General features: G+C 34.1%; 1 protein-coding gene across 2 annotated transcripts in view; it reads right to left on the reverse strand.

Annotated features, from left to right (window-relative positions):
• LOC114332288 (protein winged eye) overlaps positions 1-16082 on the reverse strand; it is a 251400-nt gene extending 235318 nt beyond the window's left edge. Inside the window, exon 1 of one of the 2 annotated variants that reach the window (XM_050649543.1) lies at positions 15515-16082. The gene's annotated coding sequence lies outside the window, so the exon portion shown is untranslated. The remainder of the gene's footprint in view (positions 1-15514) is intronic. The other variant, XM_050649542.1, reaches the window with a different exon arrangement.
• Between the last annotated feature and the right edge of the window lie 5721 nt (positions 16083-21803).

A 21803-nucleotide genomic window follows, 5' to 3' on the forward strand; every position in this document is an offset into this window, starting at 1 on the left:
TTTCTTTTAGTTTGTTTAGTGATCTTCTTGACATGTGCATCATCTTTTTTATACTTAAGTAGGTTTTCATGGTTTGGATTTTCTTTGAATATACAAAAACTTTCCTGTCTTCTTCTGACTGCTTCTTCACATTCTAAATCCCACCAGTATTTTCCTCTGGAAGTCGGTTTTTTTATTTTAAATTTGGGGATGCAGTAGGATGCAGTTGTATTTATATTGTGCAAAATTTGTTCATAAGAATTTATATCTTTAAATTGAGAGAATACATCTTCCGAATACTGTTCATATAATTTCCAGTCGACATTCTTTAAATTCCACTTTTGTGAATATGGATTATATGTATGAGTTGGTTGATCCTCTAACTCTACTCTTATAGGTGTATGGTCTGAACCAAATAGGTCTTGAAGTGTTTTCCAAGTGATCAGGTGGTTTAAGTCAGGAGTACAAATGGTCAGGTCTATTGCCGATTTCGAGAAGTTCCTAAAGAAAGTAGGAGAGCCATCATTTTTGAATATTAAATTATTATCGTCTATACAGTCCATCAAGATTTTACCTTTCATATCTGTTTGGTTGTCTAGGCCCCAGGCAATGTGGTGAGCATTAAGGTCACCTCCTATTATAAATGGTCTTTCTATAGATGTTATGAAATTGTTCCATTGTTGTAACAATAACTTGGTTCCTGGGGGAACATACATAGATATAAATGTGACAGTATATGACTTAAACTTTATTTTTATTGCTACTTTATTGACGTTTATTAAATCTACTTTCATGGTGACTTCCTCGTAATATAGGTTTGAATTTATTAAAATTGCTGAGCCACCGCCAACAGTTACTGAAAAGCGGTCGTCTCTGACAATATTGTACCCGTGAAAGTTATAATACTTTTCTGGTTTAAATCTAGTTTCTGATAATAATGCGATATCAACTTTCTGGTCTTCTAATAGGTGGATAAGGTTTTCTCTATTAGAGTTAGCCGATCTACAATTCCATTGACAAATTACCAATCTATTCATTATTATATAAGAGAGAACTTAAAACTGATTGAATTGAATTTACTAGAACTGATTTTTCTGGAATTTCAAAATTTTTGTGATTTATATTAGAGATAATACTTGTAACTATATTTGATATTAATTCTGTTAATTCTTTTGATGGTTCATGTATTTTAGATCCTTGTTCTGGATTAAATGTAGATTGATACGAAGAAGAGGTGATAATACCACCAGGTCTGTTGGACATGGGGTTTAACTTTATTATTTTTTGATGTTCCATTGTTACTTGGTCTGGTGAGGAAGAGATAGGTCGTTTGTATTTTGGTGGTTTTATTATTGTATATCTATTTGAAACTGAAGGTAGAGCGAACTGATTGGAAGATGTTTGAGACGTGGACAATTGAGTAAAGGAATATGAAGAGGATGGTGCATTCATATTTGGAGTTTGATGAGAATTTATTGAGGAATTATTGGCTGCTATAGATGCATAAGTTATCTTAGGAAAGAGTTTAATTGTTTCCTTAAAAGATAAGCTGTTTTCAGACATATAATGTTTTATTTTCTTTTGGCGATCAAATTCTGGGCATATCTCCCATTCATTAGTGAAGTGTTCACCTTCACAGGATAGACATTTTTTGTTAAACGATGATAAAGAACAAGAATCGGAAAGGTGAGATTCATGACACTTAAAACAGCGAGGATTACTTTTACACTGCTTACTCATGTGCCCATACCTATAGCAGTGGTAACAGATAATTACCTTTTGCTGGTATTTTTCAACAGTGTGTAAGACATGATTAATTACTACATACTTTGGTATATTCTGGCATTTAAAAGACACAATAACTGATTTTGTTGGATTAAATATTACTTTGTCATCTGCTACTATTTTTCTTGTTATTCGTTTCACATACTCAACCGAGAATTTGCAATGGTGATCAAATTCCTTTATTCTATTTTTAAGATATTCTTCCGATATATCTGAATCTATATCCCTTACTACACCTAGTTTAAACAATTGAAATTTTGGAATGTATGCGGTCAGATTTTTTTGAATAAGGAATTTGGAAGTAACTAAAGCATTTGCGCTACTATAATTTTTAAATGAGACCCTAACTCGGTTGCGTCCGATTGAGTCAATTTTTTTTATATAATTGTCAATTTCTGGATGTAACGTAAATAGGATCTCGCCTATTTTAACAGCGTTTAATTTTCCTGTAAAATTTAAACTGGAGTTTTCAATGAAAATGTAAAAAGGTCCTAAATCAATTTTTTCGTATAAATAAACAGGCCTGGTTTTTTCTGGTTGATCTGAGTTTACTAAAGTATTTTGTTTTTCATTAATATTGTTAAGATTAATACTACTACTTATCTTATTTTGAGGCTGGTTGGGTAGAAATCCATTTAAATCTTGTAAATCACAGCTACTATCCATCGAATTCTCAATATCAGGCGGTTCGCCTCCACTAGATGACTCCATAGAGGAGTTTTCAAGTAACGTTTAACTTATGAACACTTTCAAAATGTAAACTAAATAAGGAAAAGTTTAACAAAACTAAACAAACTAAATTAGAACGGTATAAATCAAATAATCCGCAAAAAATTAATATTTTTCGGAGAGATTTCCAAATTTAAATTAACTTTGACAATTATTTTGACGTATGTGAGCTGTAAATAATCAGATCCTCCTTCATATTTCAAAAATTTACTGAATTTAATTACTTTAGAAATATAAAAATAAACTGAATTAAAAAAGGGATTATATAAAAAGTATCAACTCAGATAGCGCAGGTAATGTCAACTTGGCTTCGAACAGCCCAATCACAGGGAAGCATCCTTGTAGGCCGCTCAGTAGACATCCGTGTAAAATAAACTCATTTTATTTTCAAAAGCATCGATGTAAACCTCCTGGATGGCATCGCGCTAAACCTCCATCACGACTTACCTGCTCTGTTCTCTTCCATTCACTACAATGTGTTTGTTTTACATGGATATCGACATCGACCACGACCTCCACCTCCACTGCGACCCACATGTTCTGTTCTTACCCTTGCACTTCTTTAAAATCACTTTTATTTAAAACAGCAAACAATAGGTTTTGTTCTAGCAAACAGTCAAACTAGTCAAACCATCAGCAAACAGTTGGTCAGTGAGAGAACATAATACAGTCACCAGTGCTATCCCCTCTACTCGATGTCCATGCACCTAGCAGAGCAAGGTTAGCAGAATGGAATCAGACCAAGTGCATAATTAGGTGCTAATTAAGTACCCCAATCGCGAATTTAGTGCTCCTTTTTTTAAAAAATTATGACGTGTTCTGCCAGGTACATATGAACTCAGCAGAGCCCAACCATAAAAAACATCAAATCGAAAAGTGACCAAGCTTATAATTAAGTACTAATTAGGTGCTAATTTAGTACCCCAATCGCGAATTTAGTGCTCCTTTTTTTTTAATTATGACGTGTTCTGCCAGGTACATAAATGAACTCAGCAGAGCACAACCATAAAAAACATCAAATCGAAAAGTGACCAAGCTTATAATGAAGTACTAATTAGGTGCTAATTTAGTACCCCAATCGCGAATTTAGTGCTCCTTTTTTTTAAATTATGACGTGTTCTGCCAGGTACATATGAACTCAGCAGAGCACAACCATAAAAAACATCAAATCGAAAGGTGACCAAGCTTATAATTAAGTACTAATTAGGTGCTAATTTAGTACCCCAATCGCGAATTTAGTGCTCCTTTATTTTTTAAGTTATGACATGTTCTGCCAGGTTACTGGCATACTGTGCTTTGCTGCTGTGCTTTGCTGAGTCATAATCTAAAAAAAAGGAGCACTAAAATCGCAAATGGGGTACTAATTAGCATCTAACTATTAGCTAGGCAATGTTTCATTCTGACGTTTTCTTATGGTACTTTTATGGTACTGAGCTCACATGAAGCTTGGCAGAACATATGACGGTGTAAAAGTAAGAAAAAAAGAAGCACCTTTTGGGGTACTAAATTAGCACCTAATTAGTACTTAATTATAAGCTTAGTTACTTTTCGATTTGATGTTTTTTATGGTTGTGCTGTGCTAAGTTCATATCTACCTGGCAGAACATGTCATTACTTAAAAAATAAAGGAGCACTAAATTCGCGATTGGGGTACTACATAAGCACCTAATTAGCACTCAAATGTGAGATAGGCCAGCAACTGTATTGATGATTTTTTCAACGGCTTGACTTTGTACTGACCTCGTATAAACTTGAATGCAGTACGCGCCAAAATTTGGAAAAAAAACTGAGCATAAAATTCGTTATTAGGGCACTTAATTAGCACCTAAATTTAAGATAGGTATGTTTGGACTTTTTTGATTTTTTGAGGTAGTACTCTAATGACTTCATATGTACCCGGCAGAACATGGCTTAAAGGAAAGAAAAAATTGAGCATTTAATTCGCGATTGGGGTACTAAATTAGCACCTAATTAGTACTTAATTATAAGCTTGGTCATTTTTCGATTTGACGTTTATTAAAGTTGTACTCTGCTGAGTACATATGTACCTGGCAGAATGCGTCATGATTTAAAAAAAAAGTAGCACCAAATTCGCGATTGGGGTACTAAATTAGCACCTAATTAGTGCTAAATTATAAGCTTGGTCACTTTTAGATTTGATGTTTTTTATGGTTGTGCTCTGCTGAGTTCATATGTACCTGGCAGAACATGTCATAACTTAAAAAATAAAGGAGCACTAAATTCGCGATTAGGGTACTACATAAGCACCTAATTAGCACTCAAATGTGAGATAGGCCAGCAACTGTATTGATGATTTTTTCAACGGCTTGACTTTGTACTGACCTCGTATAAACTTGAATGCAGTACGCGCCAAAATTTGGAAAAAAAACTGAGCATGAAATTCGTTATTAGGGCACTTAATTAGCACCTAAATTTAAGATAGGTATGTTTGGATTTTTTTGATTTTTAAGGTAGTACTCTAATGACTTCATATGTACCTGGCAGAACATGTCATAACTTAAAAAATAAAGGAGCACTAAATTCGCGATTGGGGTACTAAATTAGCACCTAATTAGTACTTAATTATAAGCTTGGTCACTTTTCGATTTGATGTTTTTTATGGTTGTGCTCTGCTGAGTTCATATTATGTACCTGTCAGAACACGTCATAATTTAAAAAAAAAAGAAGCACTAAATTCACGATTGGGGTACTTAATTAGCACCTAATTATGCACTTGGTCTGATTCCATTCTGCTAACCTTGCTCTGCTAGGTTCATGGACATCTCTACTCGCGCTGGTCCACTATTCACTGATGGTTTTCAAACGTTTGAAACTGATGCTAGAACAAACCTAATATTACAACATATTTGTTAATAACTCCAACTGACTGACCGAACTACTCAAAAACTCAGTTACTACTGCCACTTTGAACCCTCAACTACCTGTTTATATACATTTTATGATGTTCCAGACACTGTAGACATTTCTGGAAATTTCGATCCAGGGCCAGACTGGCTCAAAAAGGGACATTCCTGGAAATTTCTATGCAGGGCCGGACTAGCTGAAAAAGGCACATTTCTAGAAATTTCTATGCAGGGCTGGACTAGCTCAAAAAAGGCGGATTTCTGTCAATTTCGACGCAGGGCTGGACTAGCTCAAAAAAGGTGTTAACTTTAGATCGTAGCAGAAGGTACTAGGCGCTAGGCCATCTATCATTAAGTTTTTTAATTCAAACTTTTTTTAATCTTAAGCATGTAAAATAAATCAATAAATATTATTTTTAAAATTTTAAAGTTTAATTTTAATTTAAATCCATAAACTTTAATAGAGGTTCCATCCTTTGGAAAGGCACTAATTTGCATAATTGTTTCACATTTAGAAATTGTCTAAGAACCGCCTTTTAAGTTGGTGATGTGGCTTATTGAGAAACTTAAAATTTTAATCTCTGTACAAATACAAAATATGCAAATTAGTGCATTCACAAATGAAGGAAACTATCAGCCAAAGCGAGAAGTTTCTCAATGTCTGTTAAGCCGGACACTCACAGTACTACTGTGTTGTTTGACAAAATCGTCAATGATATCAATTCTGCAGTACTGCAGACAGGCCAGTCTCTCTGTGATAAAATTGTAATGATTTTGTTGGATGCACGGTCACACATTATCAAAATTTTTCTCAATTGATAGTTTTCCTCTTAAACTTTTATTTGGTATGCATAGAATTACTGTATCTTATTTTTTGGGTGACTGTTATTGCAAAAAAGGACTCTAGGATAAACAAATAGAATAACTTTTACGCTAATTAATAGTGTTGGAAAATTCTCGAGAATGAAAAATCAGAGAATATTCTCGATATGGAGAATTTTCTGAGAATGAACCTTATGAAGCACAGGGATATTGTTGAAGATGAAATAGGGTATTAAAATCATGAAATTATTTACAAAATTATGAGACTAAACAGCAGTGTTCTTTATATATAAACAAAATACAAAAACAACAGAGAACACAAAATTTATTTGATAAAAAAATGAAAGTTTCTTCTTAACAACAAATAATGCAAGTTATGGATGTGGTGATTTAATCAGAAAAACATGAGGCCTCTGGTTCAAAATATATTTATATCATAAGCTCATCCTGGTCATCTACATTCTGCATTTCAATGTAATGATGAGAAGTTGTGGGATTTTATTTTTCACGAGTCGTCAGCTCAGTCATGGATTAGTCTATGTCTAAAGGAGCATTTATATTTGGTATGTTTCTGGCAACATTACAGCCATCTAATGAAAATATCGCCGTTTGGCTGAGCCATGTGGCCAAAATCTTACTGGTATTTGAACACTATTGCAATATCTGGTGCGTTGCCGATAAAGTCGAACTGCTGTGGAAAATTTTGCATGTTGCTCTGTATTTCCTGTACTCTGTTGTAATTTAATTTGGTTTTGTCAAAACATACAAAGAAAAGATGAATATGTGGTCAAATGAAATCACAATAAAGTTTATTAATGCAGTACATTTACGTCCAGAGTTGTGAAACTTGGCATACTTCTAGAACTATGAGACAAATGGAAGAGTAGTACAACCTGAATAAATAGGTGCATTAAACTAAAACTGTTAGTACAGTAGAACCCCGCAAATCCGAACTAATTAGGGGGACAGCCTGTTCGGATTCCGAGAAGTTCGGATTATCCGAAAGTTAGCCTAAGAAGCTAAGGAAGATGATTTTTAAAAGATTTTGACTGCCACCGATCCCTTTATGAAATTCTATCCGCACGTTTATGCCTCCAATATTCTAAAGCTGAAAAATATTTAGATCACTGAAATATTAAATCGCTAACGCCAGTAGTTTTGTTTCGTCACGGGACATGGGAATTCGGCCATGTAAATGATTCATTTAATTTGTAATCTGGATATTGATTACACTATGTTTCTCATGTTTCTTATCTTTTTCAATGTTTTCGTTCATAGTATACCATGGAAAATGTGTATTATGCACATTCCTTTATTGATTGTGTTTAGTCTAACTCGACGCTTTTATTCACCCATTAGTGTTCCAGTGTTTAATACTGTAGCTAGCATCTTACGTAATTATTTTCTCACATAATAAACATGTTTTTAAATTTTTATTTTGAATTTTTAAAATTTTTTTCACTTTCCGTTGGTTCGGATTTGCCGAAAGTTCGGATTTGCGGGGTTCGGATTTGCGGGGTTCTACTGTATATTAAATATCAATTGCTAATCTGGTTGAGATTGGTATTGCGTTTCTCATGTTTGATCTTTCTTCTATATTCTTGGCTCTATCATATTTATTAATAGTTCAAAATCACTTTTTGACATTCTTGTAAAATTCTTAAGACAGTTTTACATTATGCTATTTTCATGCTAGGCAAGAGCCATGCAAGACAGATCACGCTACTGCGCATGCCCACGCGCTATTTTCATGCAATTCCTGTGCTAGACGAAAAATTAAAACGTGTTCTATTTTTCATGCTATTTTGATGCAAGTCCTGTCAAAATTCATGTTGCCAATATGACAAAATTTATAGTTTAGAAAAAAACTTTTTATTTATTTATTTATTCACGGGCAAGCCCTATTCCGATATAAATTTTACAGTGTTCTAAATTATATAACATAATTATACAATTATATAACATTAATGTTAACCAATTATATAACATAAACTATCGTAATATAACATATAACCAAGTGGTTTGAGAAAAAATAACTCGTATGAGTAATACAGTTACAAAAAAGAAAAAAAAAAGAAAAAAAAAAAAGAATAAGATAACATTAACTTAACCTTATTGTGTAAGTTTAAATGGTATTTATTGGATGTAATAATTTGTGGTTTATATTTGAATATATTTAATTATGGACTGAAGTTTTTAAGTGAAATATCTAAAGTTAATATTTTGATATCCATTTCATCAAGTCTACATTGATGGATTGGAGAGCGTTCAGCGGAAGTTTCTAAGATCTTTGGCTTATAAAGCACATACTAATATAAGAAATACTGAAAATTTTGTCATAGATTATTCTGGAATAATGTCTCAATTTAACATTGCTACACTGAAGAACCGCAGGTTGAGAGCTGATATGTTGTTTTTATTTAAACTTCTAAACAATGATATTAATTGTCCCTCGTTGTTGGATAATGTGTACTTCAATACAATTCATAGAACTCGACACACTGCACTCTTTCATATTCCTTTTCATAGAACTGAGTATTCTCGTCATTTTCCCTTGTCGAGAATGCTCAGTTTTTGCAATGACATGAAACTTGATCCATTCTGTCTAGGCATTAATGACTTCAAGAGGCAACTAGAGAATTTAATGAGTTAAAAAAGTTTGAATGAGGTTGAAAAAAGAAGGTGCCTTACAGAGTAGACGTGGTTTTGCGGTGCTGCGATTAAGTATTGGAATATGTGGTAAACGTGCACGTATAATTTTGAAAATTTGTCTGTAAGTGGAAGTTATGACCACGGAAGTAAATACATAGATACATAGAAATATTTTTAGCTGATTTTTAGCTGATTTGCAGTAAGTTTTTATAAAGTTTGTTTTGTTAAAATGGGTAGAGATGGTAATAGAAGTCAAAGTGGTAAGGGAGAGGATGAATTGCACTCAGTAGTTAAAGACCTTGTTGTTAAATTGTGCACAGCAGATGAGTTTATCCTCAAGCTTACCGAAACTATAACTGGGATTATCGAAGAGAAATATAACGAAAAAATTGCCAAACTTGAAGAAGAAAATCAAAGTATTGTTAGAAAACTTCAGCAGCAGGAAGAGACAATCAAATCTCTTGTTAATCACCAAAAGAAACAGGAACAAATGGGGAGAAGCACCAACCTTAGAATTTATGGAGTTCCTGAACCATCGGGTCCTGAAAATTTGTCTAAAACTATGCTTGCTATATTTACAACTACAATGCATCTGGAATTAGATGAAAGAAGTATAGAGTTCTGCTATCGACTGAACAAGAAAGAAACCCACAAAAGTAGACCAGTTTTGGTGAAATTTTCCTCAAATTATTATAAAAATGTTGTTTACAAAAATAAAAGGTCACTGAAGTCTACAAATATAATAATTCGAGAGGATTTAACGAGAGAGCAGCTAAATATTGTAACGGAGGCAGTGAAAAAAATTAATGGTTCAGGTGTGGTTTGGACAAATTATGGTCAAGTTTACGTCAAACTGAATGGTCAACAAAATGGTAGAAGAATCAGCTCACTGGAGGATGTCGCTAAACTACTTACTTAGTATATAATGTATTATTATTATTCTCTATTTAATGGCTTTTGAAATTAACAGATAGAATCATGATGTTTGTTATTTTTATCTTTTACGAGCATAACAATGTTAAGGATTATATTTGCAGCATTTGACCAATTGAGTTGTTCCTGTTACTAGATTTTTATCTAGGTGGAACAAAAACTACAAGAACTACAATTTTTTGTTTAAGTTAGATATCGTTTGTTTTGGTATTGTTTTAATTTCGAACTCGAGCATTTAAATTGTTTAAAATAAAACAAAATGTTTAAAGTAGGTTGCTGTAATGCAAGATCATTAGTACCTTCATTGCAAAATATTAAACAAATAGTTTCGGATAATTCTTTAGATATTCTTTTAATATGTGAAACATGGTTGAAATATAGTATTGTTGATGACCAATTAAATTTTAATAATTATAAATTATACCGGGCGGATAGAAATTGCAGAGGTAAAGGAATATGTATATATGTTGGAGATGGATTGCGTTGTGAACCACTTATAAGTAGGCAGGATTATATCTGGGAACAGTTATGGATTAAAATTACGGTTCATAAAAAAACATTTGGAATAGGTGTAATATATAGACCTCATGAAAAAAATTTAAATTCTTTTCTGGATGAGTTTGAAAATAGTCTAATTGATATTGGACCAACTGTAGATGAAATAATTTGTATGGGTGATTTTAATTTAGACTTGTTTGACTATGACAATAGTAGTGTTAAGAATTTTTATTCAATTTTAGAATCACTGAATTATTGTCAATTGATAGACGTTCCTACTAGAGTCACTGCTACATCTGCAACACTTCTAGATTATGTAATAGTACAAAAAGGAGCTGCAGTGGAGGGGGGTGTCATACATCATAACATCTCAGATCACTCTATTGTTTATTGTAAGGTAAATGTAGGTGGTACATCGCAACAATCTAAAATGTGTACATATAGAAGCTTTAAAAATTTTAATCAAGAATCCTTTCAGGCTGATTTGTTTAATACTTCATTTTTCAGAATATATGACCAGGAAAATATTGATGCAAAAATATCGTACTTAGTTAATTGCTTAAATAATTTATTTGATAGACATATTCCCATAGTTACCTCTAGAGTCACTAAAGCCAGAGCACCATGGATGACATATGTCATCAAAATTATGATGAACGAGAGGGACAAAGCTTTAAGCAAATTTAAAAGGACTAGATTACAGAGACATTTAGATTTTTATAGACAAATGCGTAACTTTACTAATCGGGCTATTGAGAGAGAAAAAAAGGCATACTTTATACATCAATTCAATAATAATTCATCAAAAGAAATGTGGAAGACACTAAAGTTGAATAAATTTCTTCCCGATAAAAATAAAAATATTCCAGAAGATTTAAAAAAGCCTAACGATCTAAATAATTTTTTTATAAAATCTGTTCCTAATAAAAAACCACCCCAACATCTTTTAAATTTTTATAATAATAATAGATTACTCAATGAAAACTTTAAATTTAAGGAAATTAATGACTTGTTTGTTTTTAAGACCATATCAGATATAAAAACGAATGCGAGAGGGTGTGATGGTATAAATATTAAATTAATTAAACTTTGTTGTCCTCATATCGTACCTTACATTACACATATTATAAATTATTGTTTAACAGAGAATTAAAAATTAAAATAGCTATGATGATTGCCAACCTCCGTAGCGGAGATGGCACCTGAAGAAGAAGAAGAGAATGTCTGTCCGGCGATGTGGAAGAGGGCAGTTGTGAGGGTATTGCCGAAGAAACAAAATCCAAAAGAAATGAAAGACTTGCGAGGTATCAGTATTTTACCTACTTTATCCAAAGTATTGGAAAGAGCTATGGAAATTCAAATAAAGGAATATATACAAAAATTTTCTCTTTTACCTGATGTTCAATCTGGATTTCGCAAAGGCTTTAGTTGCACAACTGCACTTTTGCATATTGTCGATGACATACTTACGGCTATAGATGACAGAAAATGTACTATATTGATTTTATTAGATTTTAGCAGAGCTTTTGACACTATTAACCATGAATTAATGATAAGCATTTTAAAGTATTTAGGATTTTCCTATGATGCGTTGTTACTTATAATAAGCTATTTGGAAGGGCGACAACAGCATGTTAATATAGAAGGTCAAAATTCAAACTCTTTGAATATTAATTCAGGAGTTCCACAAGGCTCAATATTGGGTCCTTTATTATTTTCTCTATATACTTCTAATCTTCTCTCTAAGCTTCAGTCATGCCAAGCTCATTTATATGCTGATGACACTCAGCTCTACTACAGTTTCCCAATCGAAAATTTAAAAAACACTAATGATCTGATTAATGCCGATTTAAAAAGATTTGTAGAAGCTGCTTTAAACCATTGCCTATGCATCAATTCCAGTAAATCAAACATATTAATATTTGGGCCAAAAAATCAAAGGGAATTAGTTTTACCATCAATCCAAATCCAAATTCAGGATTCAATTCTTGATGTTGTTGATGTGGCAAAGAATTTGGGTGTATTAATGGATTCAGAGTTAAGATTCGAAAAACATATAAATAAATTGATACAGCGTGCCTACGCTTCAATTAAGATTATATACGGTAATCGACATTTTCTACCATTTAATGTTAAGAAAGTTTTGTGTGAATCTCTTGTACTTTCAAATTTTAATTATGCTGACGCTCTTTACGGTCCTAATTTAGCCACTCACTATAAAATTCAAAAAGTTCAAAATTCCTGTCTAAGACTCATATTTGGCATTCGCAGAAGACAAAGAGTTTCACATAAAATTAAGGAAATTGAGTGGCTGAATATGGAAAATAGAAGGGTACATCATACAGTCTGTCTTTATCATAAAATAATTCTAACAAAAAAACCGTCTTATCTTCATCGTAAAATCACGTATCGAACGGACATACACAACTTAAATATTAGATATAAAGGTTTGCTGGCAATACCGAAATTTAAAACAGAGATATTTAGAAGGTCTTTTAGGTATCAGGTATGTCATTTGTATAATTCATTACCATCAACAATAAAAGTATTAAACATTGGGCAGTTTAAATCCAAATCTAGAGACTATTTGTTTATTTCTCAATCATAATTTTGGTTCTGGACGAACATAATGCTCGAGCTCGAATAAATTGGTAAATGAAACGAAATTATTGTTGTTTTTATAATGGCACTATATAGATAAGTTTTTTTTTTCTTTTTCGGGTTAAGTGGAAGAACATTTTCTGTAAATGGCGACATTTCAGAAAATGAACTTCGCCCTTTATTTCTGAAAATAATATATTATGTTTTATATTAAAATGTACATTTCTATATTGAAGAAATAATAAAGACGATATTATTATTATTATTATTATTAAATATGTGATATTTTTCATTTTCTAACTGTGATTTGATATATGTACTGTGTTATTTTACAAATTTTATTGGTTAATTGTCTTATATTCATTGTTTTTTATACATGATCTTACTTATTCTATTTTTTTTTGTTTTTGTATTTTGTAAATGGTTCTACCGTAGAAATAAAATAAAATAAATAAATGATATATTTCTTCTATTGGCAACAATGAAAGTGGTATCTAAAATTGCACAGAAATAGCTCCGATGTAAAAAGGTTAGGGTAGGCAAGAGATATGCCATGCAAGACGGACTTGCATAACATGAGACTTGCATAGCCTTGATGTAAAGCTGCTTTTAAACAAATAATTGTCTAGCATTATTTTCATAGTTAAATTACTCATTGTTTCGCGTTTACTTAGAAAAGCTATATCCACATTTTCTGTTTTTCATTTTTCTTTCTTATGTATCGTCTTAGCACAATTAAGGACGAAGCAACGAGAATATTCTCTTCTTACATCACTACTAATTAATAAATCGGTATGAAATTTTGAGAGTTTGTTAGGGACCACAATACCTAACTTAGGGCACAATAACAATATCTAAGTTGATTTTTACAATAGTTATAAACAATTAAGGATATTGCCACAGTATAAAGAGGACAGTAAAACCACTCCTCTGTCAGCACTTTGATCTCAAGAAGTAATACCGGCAGTACGCAATTGATAATTCACCAGTGGTGGATGCGGGTTTTCCCTGTTAAAACCCACACGTTTCTATGTGACTAGCAATGCGAGAGTGGGGCAAAAGCGACTAAGAACATTGTGCGGTCGCCATGCGTGACTACAGATTTTACTTCCAATTTTTCGGAGAGTGGTTCTACTGTCCCTCTTTATACTGTGATATTGCCTTATAAAGTTATTGTGTACAGTGGTACCTCGACATACGAGGGCAATTCGTTCCGTAACCTTGCTCGTATGTCAAATTGCTCGTATGTCAAAGCAATTTTCCCCATTGAAATTAACTGAAATGTCATTAATCCGTTCCAGTCCCAAAAAAATCACTTTAGTTGTTTTTGTTAAGTGTTTTAAAATAAGAAAAATGTTTTTACAAGAAAAAACATTTATTTATACATAACAAAAAATACATAGATATTCTGTAAAAACATAAGAAAAAGTGAAGTGCTTACGGAAGCGCTTAATTTTCGTCAGTGGTCTTCGCTTTTTTCGTCACACTTTGCTCATTTTCATCTGCAGCTAGTTTAAAAAAACAGTCCAAAGAGGTTTGTTTCTTCCTTCCTTTCATAAATCGCTCGTGCCTTCTCACATATGATGCTTTGTATTAAGGTTCCTCCTTGAAGCTGCTTCTCTGTCACCCACACCATCATTAGTTTCTTCATCTTTTCATGGAGAGAGGGCCGGAGCTTGGAAATTATTGTAACGCCTTTAGCTGGCATTATACCCTTTATCACCTCCTTCAAATTAGAAGTAGCTAGTCAAAAAGAGGCATGAATTTTAATAAAAAGCGGTTGCTCGTATCTCAAATTTTGCTCTTATCTCAAAGCAAAACATCGCTTGCTCGACGGCTCGTATCTCAAAAACACTCGTATATTAGGGCGCTCGTATATCGAGGTACCACTGTATTTAGATTTGTATTTGTGTCTTACCAAATATTTAAACAACAAAACTCTAATCTGTAAAACTGCAGAAGAGATCTGGTATATTTCTTGTATTTGTTGTTCAAACACACTTTGTCATTTTAAATATGTTCTTAAATAATTAGGGCGACCAAATGTCCCATAAAATGGCATTGTCCTGTTCCAGTGGAGACAAGCAATTGTTATAACAATTCACTGCAAAATTGTTGTTTTTTTTTATTATACGCCTCACAATTAAAACTAAATTACATATTCATAGGTAAATTGAAAAATATTGATAGGTCTCAAATTAGCTAAAAAGAGCATGGTTCAATGATTATGTCCTGATGGAGGCCCTTCTCACCCCCCTTTAGCTAGAGGGTATAGCCCCCAAACCCTCCTTGAATGTGTGGGGTGTTTTCAAGTTTATGACTTGGTCACCCTAAAAGATTTAGATTTTTAACACAAGACATGAAACTTGCAAAAAGTAAATAAAAAGATAACAAAACAAGTTGCAAACATATTAAAGCCTGTAACAAAGACTTTAAAATTGGTTATGAAAAATAGTACTTTCATAGATAATTATTTCTGATAAATAGTGGAATATATTTTTTTTCTCCAATTCAATTAATAGTTTAGCAATTAACACCATTGTAAAATTAAGTGTGTTCACTTCAAACCCTAAAACAACTTTGTTGTAACATTAGAGATCTTTTGGTATGTATTTATGAATACTGTAATTGAGTAGGTAGATGATACCTACTTCTGGGTTAGGTTGCCTTCCAGTTCCAAATATAGATTTGGTCCATCCAGATTTCGCTGCTGTGATTGCACCATTACACGTCGAAAAACTGTTAAAACACACTCACGAAGTTATAATAGGCACAATAATTAACAATCTAACATGTTTCTGAACGAAAGGATAACCACTGACGCAACTAGAAAAATCACAAAAGCCATTCCACCACACAGGTAGAAATAACAGTATTGTTCACTTCGACACTAAATCGAAGATATTTCGAGAAAGAATATCAGTTTGTTTCCATCCATGAATAATTTCAGGACGCTCATTTTAGATTATAATCACTTTATTTTATACGGATATAGGAAGTGTCAATCTCATTTAGGTGTTTACCGACTGTTTACTAGAGGAGTGATCAGAAAAATGGAGGTTGGCAATGCTTTGGTCCTTTCTTAACAAGTGACATTGACGTGACAGTTAGTCGCTCTATATTTACTTCCACTTCCTACTTCCAAGACTTTTGCCATTTTGTGATAAATTTAGAGGGTGGCACACGTTCAACTTAATTAATTTTCCCATTCTAGATCTGATTTCTGAGGGAAGTTGCAACACAGTGACGTAAATAATTAATTCTGTCCCAACCTCTTTTACTCTTTAAAATGTAAACCAACAGGAAGAAGCTTAAATATGCCATATAAAGACAATATTAAGTGCATGGTTATGCAGCACATATTACATAATATGCAATAATGGAAATCTTATTGACAAATGAAAATGTGAACAATGCAACCGACTAATAATAATAAATTAATAATTATGCCATATTATAATTTTGGTCTCATATTTCCACTGCGTTCGCCATATCGTATTATGTATTGGTCTCCTATTTCTCTTTTGGTCTCTCTTTCCTATGTTCTTTTCAAGGCCCCGTCTCACCATCAAATAATTGACAGTTATTTGATCAAACTTGACAGTCAAACTTGACTAGTGACACAAACTATACATACTAACTGTCACTTTGTGTCACTAACTGTCAAGTTTGATCAAATAACTGTCAATTATTTGATGGTGAGACGGGGCCTTCACTGTCACAAGGAGAAGCTATGAGCATATTTTTCCCTGGAAGCTGTCTGTTGTGAACCAGTCGTACTGCAGCCACTTGGCTTATTGTACATCTTTCATTCCTTTATGAAACCCATTCCAGAATTCTGGAACGCTCTTTACTAGCTTATCCAACTTCGATGTCCCCGAAAAGTGTTTGCCGCCTTCGATCCAATGCCTCACATTCATGCAAGGTATGAGTCTGCAGCTCAAGTCTCCATGAAAGGCCCCATTGTATGTAGGTGGCCCTTAAATAACTGGCGCATGCCCTAAGGAAACCTGTTATGACTCTGAGCTGATTCCTGCTTGTTTTCAGCAGTAATTCAGCCCTACTAGCACATGTCCGTCCGATGTACAGCTGGTTCCAAAAAAAACTGATACGACTCTTAAAGCGTATTTTGTAGAAAATTGAGCAGTGTACTTTCTTCTTCTTCTTCTTTTTGTTTTTAGTCTCGCTGCAAGGCAATTAGCAGCACGATTTATAGGCGATCTTAATGTAGTCTGGCTCTAAGCGATATCAAAATCGCTGATTATGTTCTTGTAAAAAGCTTTTGATGAGGTGTGATATAATGAATATGAGTTTAATTTGATTTAATTTATTATATTTTGATGGATAAATACTTATTATTTACGTACTGTCACTGTCACTGCCAAATCTTAAAATTTGTCAGATAACTTCAACCTCAAAAAATGGCTGTTTGTTTGTTTATTTTATTATTTGTCTGTCATAATAAATATAATATAATGTCAGACCAATCATACACTGCTCAAAATGATCAAATCTTACTAAGAGTCGTATCAGTTTTTTTAGGAACCAGCTGTACATCTTGCCATGCGTTTGACCGGGTAAACTCTCCCAATGTGAGTTGTGTTGGCTTTCGGAGCTTTTTTACGTTCGCGGACGGTGCTTTTTGGCACTCCCACGGCCGGCTCCGGACCCAGGTATTTTGTAGCTAATGCTCTCCTGGCAAGTGCATACGATCAACTTGATACCAGGGAAGGCGAAACGAAGATATATAAAATAGCCAAACAGAGAGCAAAGAAAGCAAAAGATTTTAATCAGATTAGATGTATCCGAGATGAAAATAATAAAATACTAGTTCACGAAAGGGATGTCAAAAAGAGATGGAGAAAGTACTTTGACAGCTTATTAAATGAAGAATTTGACAGACAGCCTGTAGAGTCAACGGAGACAGTAGCAGCAATGGTCGCCAAAATAACAAACGAGGAAGTGGCTCAAGAGCTTCAAAAAATGAAGAAAGGAAAAGCGGTAGGACCAGATGATATTCCTGGGGAAGTATGGATAGTATTGGGAGAGATAGGAACAAGGTGGCTAGCAGGTATATTTAATAGAATTATGGAAGTTGGACAAATGCCAGACGAATGGAGAAGCAGTATACTGGTACCTGTTTACAAAATCAAGGGAGATATACAACAATGTACAAACTACAGGGCTATAAAACTGCTTAGCCACACCATGAAAATATGGGAAAGAGTAATTGATAGACGGATACGTGAAGAGACCGAAATATCCGAGAATCAATTTGGCTTTATGCAGGGCAGATCAACAACAGATGCAATTTTAATTATAAGACAGTTGATGGAAAAATACAGAAGTAAAGAAACAAACGCTCATATGGTATTCATTGATCTTGAGAAAGCATATGATAGAGTTCCTCGATAGATTCTGTGGTGGGCACTCAATAAGAAAGGAGTCCCTGGTGAATATGTAAAGATTATGAGGGATATGTATGAGGGAGTAACGACTAGTGTTAGGACAGGTGTGGGAGAGACTGATAAATTTCATCTGAAAGTAGGATTGCACCAAGGCTCTGTGCTTAGTCCGTATTTATTCTCATTAGTTTTGGACCAGATAACAGCGAAACTACAGGGTAACATTCCATGGTGCTTAATGTATGCTGATGATGTCGTGTTAGTAGAAAATAGTGAAAGAAACTTAGAACAAAAACTGGCACAGTGGAGGCAAGCTCTGGAGGAAAAAGGTTTAAAACTTAGTAGGACAAAAACAGAGTATTTGGAATGTTCATTTAAAGATGGAGTTACTACAAATAAAATGGTATCTTTGGATGGTGAACTGATTGTAAAAAGCAATAGTTTTAAGTACTTGGGATCGGTATTACAGAGTAATGGAGAAATATATGGAGATGTATGCAGTAGAATTAGGGCTGGATGGATGAAGTGGAAAGAAGCGAGTGGTGTGTTGTGTGACAGAAAAATTCCAATGAAGCTGAAGGGAAAATTCTATATAAAACAGCCATAAGACCGGCTATGATGTACGGAACTGAATGTTGGGCAGTGAAGAAGAAAGAGGAACAACAAATAACAAATGCATGTGGCGGAAATGAGAATGCTTAGATGGATGAGTGGAGTGACAAAGAAGGATAAAATTAGAAATGAGTATATTAGGGGAAGTCTAGGTATGGCACCAATTGATGCCAAAATGAGAGAGCATAGGTTAAAATGGTTTGGTAATGTTCAACGTCGAGACGTTAATCACCCAATACGAAGAATAGCTGAAGTGCAGATTCCTGGAAGGAGTAGGAGAGGAAGACCAAAGAAGACCTGGGGGGAGACGATAAGGGAGGACATGTTGGTAAAGCGGATTGACATTGATATGCCATAGGGATAAGAGCCTCTGGCGATGTACATTTCCATAAACAAGAACAGTCTCGTAAGCAATATATAAATTCTAATAAAAAGTCGTGGCTGAGAGTTCGCATATCCATGATTAAAAACTGGTCTTTTCACTTCAACGATCGCCGAAAACTGCTGGCTTGGATCAGGGCCATAAAGGCCCCGTCTCACCATCAAATAATTGACAGTTATTTGATCAAACTTGACAGTTAGTGACAGTTAGTATGTATAGTTTGTGTCACTAGTCAAGTTTGACTGTCAAGCTTGATCAAATAACTGTCAATTATTTGATGGTGAGACGGGGCCTTAAAGGCCCTGATCGACAGGCGAGTCAAACCGCGGTTTTGTGGCTCGTCGGTAAAGGTCGCCAGTGTATCATCGCAATACCGCGGTTTTATTTACCGACAAGCCTGGCTCGCAGCTCGTCAGTTTGTTTTATTTTTTACTTGGCTCGTCGTTCAAAACGGCGCGTGTTGCCAAGCCGGCAGTTTTGGGTGACCGTTGAAGTGAAAAGACCAGTTTTTAATCATAGATATGCGAACTCTCAGCCACGACTTTTTATTAGAATTTATATATTGCTTACGAGACTGTTAAGGCCCCGTCTCACCATCAAATAATTGACAGTTATTTGATCAAACTTGACAGTTAGTGACACAAAGTGACAGTTAGTATGTATAGTTTGTGTCACTAACTGTCAAGTTTGATCAAATAACTGTCAATTATTTGATAGTGAGACGGGGCCTTTATTGTTTATGGAAATGTACAGCTGGTTCCAAAAAAAACTGATACGACTCTTAAAGCGTATTTTGTAGAAAATTGAGCAGTGTACTTTCTTCTTCTTCTTCTTTTTGTTTTTGGCCTCGCTGCAAGGCAATTACCAGCACGATTTATAGGCGATCTTGATGTAGTCTGGCTCTAAGCCATATCAAAATCGCTGACTATGTTCTTGTAACAAGCTTTTGATGAGGTGTGATATAATGAATATGAGTTTAATTATATTTAATTTATTATATTTAGAAGGATAAATACTTATTATTTACATACTGCCACTGCCAAATCTTAAAAATTTGTCAGATAACTTTAACCTCAAAAAATGGCTGTTTGTTTGTTTATTTTATTATTTGTCTGTCATAATAAATATAATATAATGTCAGACCAATCATACACTGCTCACAATGATCAAATTTTACTAAAAGTCGTATCAGTTTTTTTAGGAACCAGCTGTACATCGCCGCAGAGTACAAAAACAAAGCAATTCATCGACTTACCGCATATGTTAAACTCTTAAATATCGGAAAAAACATGAACCCAACTCAACTAGAGCCGATGTCAAGAAAAAATTCAATCATTGCGAGCTTCCTACAGGAAAGAAATAACAAGGTTACGACATGTTGGCTGTGGACGGTTGACACGACTGTTTTGCTCGCTAGTCGATCAGCACCAACGAGCCGCGAGCAGCGGCGGCTCGTATCACTTTAAGTAGGTAGTGTCAGAATTCGGGCAGCTGCCTAAATTTTTAGTGACGGGTTCACGATATTGTCAAAAAAGGTATAAAATAGAAATTTAAAAAAATAGGTACGGATACTTTTACATTATGTAGGTATGTACCATTTCTGGGGTGTCAAAGAAATTTAAACATTTAAAATACATTCAGTGATTGATTTGACATCATGTCCGTCCAACAAGTAAAATCCAAAATCTCTCAACTTATCGCCCTTTACACAAATATCGGAAAACTATAACCAACTGAAATTCACCAGCGACACGACGTCTGTCGTTTCATCTACGATGCACTGGAGGAGTTCATTTTGTGTTGTTTTGAGGTACATGCTTTTAAAGATTTGGAACTTTGAATATGAACTAACTTTGAAAAGAAATACGCACAAAAAATGAACGGGCATTAAAACGGTTTAAAGATAAAAAAATATGTTTCTGCATAAAAATAAGGTAGTGCCATAGCTCCATGGCACTACCTCACCGGCCGCCACTGGCCGCGAGTAAAACCACGTAAAACCGTCGTTCTTAAAACCGCGGTATTATGGCTCGCACGTCGATCACCCACTTTAAAAAGTCGGATTTATAGTTTGACGTAGCGTAGACGTAGACGTAACGTAGACGCACTGGAAAAGATCAACACCGAATTTTGTGTAGTCCTGTTTATAAATGAACGCAAGCGCCTGACGGAGCGTAAAGGCCTCGTCTCACCATCAAATAATTGACAGTTAATTTGATCAAACTTGACAGTTAGTGACACAAAGTGACAGTTAGTATGTATAGTTTGTGTCACTAGTCAAGTTTGACTGTCAAGTTTGATCAAATAACTGTCAATTATTTGATGGTGAGACGGGGCCTTAAGAGAAACGTAACGTAACGGAAGAGATGACCAACTTTCAGCTTTTACAGTGCGTTTCTTCCGTCGGGCCAATCATGAGGCAGAATTTTGTTCTGTCACTCAAAGTGGACCCGCCCCCTCAACCCTTTTGTAAAAAGTTGTTTGTCCAACATATTCGAATTTTGTTAATTACATATTTGTTAAATACAATGGGTGTTAAGT

The sequence above is a fragment of the Diabrotica virgifera genome, chromosome 4 (genome assembly GCF_917563875.1).
Source record: "Diabrotica virgifera virgifera chromosome 4, PGI_DIABVI_V3a".
In the NCBI taxonomy this organism is placed as follows: Eukaryota; Metazoa; Arthropoda; class Insecta; order Coleoptera; family Chrysomelidae; genus Diabrotica; species Diabrotica virgifera.